Here is a 6,000-nt window from a genome sequence, read left to right on the forward strand (position 1 = left end):
GGTGATAGTGTCACACTGGTTTGCATGAGATTTCCTGTAAATTAAGCCACTGTGGCATAATTTAGCTGCAGGGGCTGTTGTTTCGTGCTGCACGCCATTTTTGCATGGCGTCTGCAAGTGCCAGGCTTGCTGTGGTTTGCTGTGTCATGCTAACCTGGGAGGCATGGCTTGTTGTGGATGGGCAGCAATCCAACAGCAGCCCATGGCTTAACGGGATTGCTGCCCATACCCTTGTTCACTCCAAGCCCAGCAACCACAAGCCTGCAGAATTATGCAAAGTCTACCCGCACGCGTGGTTCACATGAACTTGGTTGTTATGTATTTCCCTCTCCACAAGTTTGGTAGCTTGTGGAGAAGAAAAGCATAGAAACAGAGTGAATCAGAAGGACTCTCCTGGGCCATCTAGTCTGACCCCCGGCTCCAGTCAGCTCCACTCATGACATGCCTATCATGTGCATGTCTAGCCTATCCTTAAACCCCCTCAGTGATAGGGCCTCAACCACCTCCCATGGAAGCCCATTCCATACCCTCGGGGTCCTAACTGTCAGGAAGTACTTTCTGGCATCCACCCTTTCCCTGAGCTTTGCTCCATTGGAATGTGTCCTACCTTCCACTGCAGGGGGAAAAAGGTCATGACCCATCTCTGCATGGCACCCCCTCATGTACCTGTATGATGCTAACAGGTCCCCTCTGAGCCTCCTCCTCTCAAGGCTGAAAAGACCCAGTTCCCTCAGTCTCTCCTCATATGGCTTCCCCTGCAAACCAGCCACCATCCTAGTGGCCCTTCGCTGCATTGATTCCAATTTTGCTATATCCCTCTTGTAATGAGGGGCCCAAAATTGAACACAATTCACCAGGAGCATCACATCATAAAGTAAATGAAACGAGTTTATGGGTAGAGAAGAAATGATGACACATTTCTACTGGCAGCCTTGTATCAACAATAACCATCTGGTATCACCTAAGTTCTTCCAATATTTGAACTCTCAAGGCATGTCTGTCTGAAATACTTGAAAGCTGCAAACCTGTGTTTACTTACTCGGAGGTACGTCCCAATGAACTGATTTGAAATTTCTTCTGAGTAGGTATGCAGAGTGTTAGACCATAAGACTTTTGGCCCATCCACACAATCATTGTGTTCTTTCAGTCCTTTCCAACAAGAGTAGCACTTTAAATCGGACAGCCTAAAGTGTGGGCAGGGTGAGCTTTCACACCTTCAGTTGCTGTTATCTGCTTTGACCTGGCTGTCCAAAATTGCTTGCTTCCCGCACTTCCCACCAGGCCAAATGGCCAAGGGCTGCATCACTTTTCTGAAGTCTGCCAAGGCTAAGCAAGAGGCACCTTTTTTGACGCAGGAAACCAGTGTGGGCCACACTTGCCCCTGTATGAGTCATACTGCCACCCGTGAGGTCTTGTCACTTCAAAGATATGTGCAAGTGTGCAAAATACATTTATTTATGTTGTTTATTTTTATTTAGAAAAGTTGTAGGCCATCCATTACTGTCATCTTTGGACAGCTTACAACAATATTTCAATCCTAAATAATGAATATACAGTAGAGGTGACAAATAGATTTAAGGAATTAGATCTGACAGACAGAGTGTCTGAAGAACTATGGACAGAGGTTTGCAACATTGTACAAGAGGCAGCAACTAAAACCATCCCAAAGAAAAGAAATGCAAGAAAGCAAAATGGCTGTCTGAGGAAGCTTTACAAATAGCTGAGGAAAGAAGGGAAGCGAAAGGCAATGGAGAAAGAGAAAGATACATCCAATTGAATGCAGAATTCCAGAGAATAGCTGGAAGAGATAAGAATGCCTTCTTAAATGAACAGTGCAAAGAAATAGAAGAAAAAAATAGAATAGGGAGGACCAGAGATCTCTTCAAGAAAATTGGAGATATGAAGGGAACGTTTCATGCAAAGATGGGCATGATAAAGGACCAAAATGGCAGGGACCAACAGAGGCAAAAGAGATTAAGAAGAGGTGGCAAGATTACACAGAGGAACTATACAAGAAAGAGCTTAACGTCCCTGATAACTACGATGGGGTGGTCACTGACTGATTGTGGTGCTGGAGGAGACTCCTGCAAGTCCCTTGGACTGCAAGGCGATCAAACCGGTCAGTCCTAGAGGACATCAACCCTGACTGCTCTTTAGAAGGCCAGATCCTGAAGATGAAGCTCAAATACTTTGGCTACCTAATGAGAAGGAAGGACTCCCTGGAGAAGAGCCTAATGCTGGGAACAATAGATGGCAAAAGAAGGGGATGGCAGAGAATGAGGTGGCTAGATGGAGTCACTGAAGCAGTTGGTGTGAGCTTGAGTGGACTCCGGGGGATGGTGGAGGACAGGGAGGCCTGGAGAAATGTTGTCCATGGGGTCGCGATGGGTTGGACATGACTTCGCGACTAAGAACAACAAATAAAATAAGTTAACTGTTCCACACTGGACATAAAACTAATCCATTTAAAATACATTAAATAAATCTAACACAATTAAAATCACTGTATGTTAAAATATTGGTCAAATAAAAAGGTCTTGACCTGGCGCCGAAAAGCATATAATGATGGCACCAGGCGGACCTCTTTGTGTTCCATTTTTATCAGGGCAGTATCCCTGCCTTCTCCCAACATTAAACCTTAAAAACAACCTATGGATTAGGTTTGGCCAACACCTAAGATGTCACCCATTCATCAGAGATTGCCCAATAGGAGACCTCAGCCTCATTCCATCTCAACCCCAAATTGGTGTGGCAATCCTATTAATGCAACAAATTATTTGCAAACAGTGTGACTTTTGTGATGGAAGTAGTTAATATACTCTGAGCCTAGGCATAGTTCAGTTCAGTTTCATATTTATATCCTACTTTTCTGTAAAAATAGAAATTAAGAGCAACAGTTTAGGAACTCTTGGGTGCTGTTAGCTGGAATAATATGGGCAGGCAAAGGAACTTGGGAGGGAAAAGTCCTCTGTACCAGGTAGCCAAGGAGGTCTGGATATATAAAAATAAATTGCCTATAGTAGTTGGATGCTAGTTATTGAATTGCAGCTGCAAATCTCAAATGGTTTCCTCAAGTATTGTACTTCTAATGGGATGAGTCCTAAATTGGCAATGCGACATTTATATTTTAGCTCCGCCTTCTCCAACCTAGTGCCTTACACATCTATTGTACTATTTTCAGTTCTCGAGATGAACATTTAAAAATGCATCAAAAACATAAGCATGAGCGTTGTGTAAGGAAATGATGTCTACAATACATATTTAAAAGCATCTTCCACTTGGATTTTTGTAGATTACATAGCACATAGAATGGAGTGGTTGTATGAGCAAACACATGCAAAAGTGACAAACATTAGAGGAAAATTGATTCAGCATCACCTATTGGGAGATCTGATCACGTATTTGTCACATTGTGTCCAGTTTGGTCTCTAGCTCCAGTTAAATGTATTGAAAAGGGCCACCTTGCTGATTCTTGTAAAGGCATTGAACTGCTGTATTATGTCCACACCTGAAGAGATAATTAAAGTTAGGCATGTAACTGGGAGCAGAGAGGTAGGATTAAGGTCAACAGAGTCAACAGTTTTGCAGTAGAGAACCTGGTTATTTTGATTTCAAATTAAAAGACCTAACATTATTCTTCTAGGCAGAGAACACAGAAATCAAAAGGGCTGGTCCTTTGTGTTTAGTGAGGAGGAAACACGCCTTCCCCCGTTTTACACTCTGTCTCTCCTCCCATTGTCTTGTCTAATGTACTCCTCTAATGTTTCGGATTCAAAAGCAGATGTTCCAGATGGGATCTTACAGTCACACCTGAATGTTGAACAAGGTCCACTCTTTTCCCAGGAAACGCCATGGAAATAGTGGTGCAGATTGGCTTGAGGTGTTCCGCTCTGAGGGATGGTGCCAAGTGTCAATGGCTTCTGTTCCAGGATTGCTGAGGAAGAAAAAGGAAGAATTCTCTGGATGTTCTCTTTCTGAAAGCGTTCTCTATCGCCTGAGATTCTTCTGCTGGCAATAGAGTGTCATGCTGTATCCTTGGGGCAAGTCACTTTTGGTTGAGCTGTTCGAGACAAAAGCTTTACCATTTTTGCCGTCCTTTCAGCAAGTTCAGATATATAACTCAACAGAGACAGCCAACAGGAGAAATGCCACACTTGCAAGAAAATCGACCAGTCATGATCATTATATTTAAATCCTGGCTTGTTCCCCTCTTCAGAGGAACCTAAGGTAGCTTACATATACCACCTCCTCTCCATTTTATCCTCAAAACAACCCTGTGAGGTAGGTTAGGATGAGAGTCAGTTGGCCCAAAGTCATCCTGTGAGCTTCATACCAAGCAGCGATTTGAACTCATGTCTCCTTAGTCCAAGCCCAACATGTGAACTACTATACCACACTGAGTGTATAATCTTTTTTGTTCACGAGGAAGATCTGTTGTGAAGTGTTGGGCTAGGCCTGGGAAGGGTTTGGGTTCAAATCTCCTCTGGCATGAAGCTCAAGAGATGATCTTGGACCATTTAGCCTAACGTACTTCACAGGGTTGTGGTGAGGCTTAAGTTAGGGAACAGAACCTTGTATGCCAATATGTGCTCCTTGAAGGAAAAGTGGCATATAAATTTTATTTATTTATTTATTTATTTATTTATTAAAACATTTCTATGCCGCCCCATTCGCCGAAGCCTCGGGGTGGCTCACAACATGAAGTTAAATCAAATACATAAAATAAAATTATGTGGCATGGGAATGAAATAACCATGTCTCAAAATGGTAAATCATGGAAGAGTAAGAGAAGAATATTGTCGTCACAGTAAGAGGGGTCTTGGAAATGATGGTCTTCCTGAAATGCAAGAAAAAGAGGTTTCATTTTATCCTTTGTTGTCTCTGCAGAACTTCAGATGTGTAGCTTTTCTCTTCTCACTGAGCATTGCTGAGGATGAATTCCCATGGGACACAGCTGTAAGATGTATTTATGTGTAGTCCAGTTCAGCAATTATATTCTGCACACACATACCTCTCTCAGGATCGGCAGAAAGCTGTCAAGAACATTGGGCCCCGTCTTGGGAAGTGGGAGGAAGAGGGATACCAGCTGATCAAACCCCAATGCTTTTCATAATACAAAATATTTCATAATATGCAGATAAATTACATTGCTTGCTAACCCTGGAGGAAGAAGCTGACATTAAGGACACAGCTCAGAGCCCAGCTGAAAAGTTGGTGGTGCTTGAGGAGAAAGGCTACATCTTGTATAGTTAGGTCTAACTGGAAAGAGGCCTGACTTGAAAGAGGGGTGAAAGATAGCAGCAGAGCTATTTAGGAAACACATGAACAGGCCGGGCAGGGATATGTATTGAAGGAAATTGAGGGCTGCAGAGCCAAAGTATGTGTTATTCTAATTATAAAACATGTAGCCAAGCCTTGCCTCTTTTTGTTCTTTACTCTAGTGTATGCACACATTTGGGTCATGGCCCCCATGTCCTGGGAAGGGAGGGATAAATCCCCTTCCCAGTGTTTCTCCTCCCAATCCACCCTTTCCCCCCAAGTCCCCCTGTTGCCAATGAGTATTTCCCCACTTGCTTTTTAACCCCTTGGCTGGAAGAAAGAATTTAGGAAAAATGGCACAGGGGAGGTTTAACCCTCTGCTCCCACAGCACAGCGGTCCTGCTCTGAATCGGGGTGTGTGCGCCTATCCTACGGTGAAAGAAAGAACACACGTCTCATATGCAAATGGCATGATTAGTGTAATACCTGGTTTGGCTTTTAGTTTCTCAGGCTCATGATGATGCTTCTGATGCATCTACTGTATGTGGGCCACCAGAAAAACTTAGGTCTTTTGCAGACAGAGTTACCTAGCAATACCAATATCGCTATTCCTTCTCCCCTCCACCCAATTTTTGTGGAAAGAAAATGACTGACAACCTATTGGAAAAACACAGGGTGTGCATGTAACAGGTTGGAGATGAAGCGACCATGCGCCCATCCCCTGACATTCCAGGAAGGGGC

This window comes from Varanus komodoensis, unplaced genomic scaffold, assembly GCF_004798865.1.
Source record: "Varanus komodoensis strain SLA01 unplaced genomic scaffold, ASM479886v1 scaffold11, whole genome shotgun sequence".
Classification (NCBI taxonomy): Eukaryota; Metazoa; Chordata; class Lepidosauria; order Squamata; family Varanidae; genus Varanus; species Varanus komodoensis.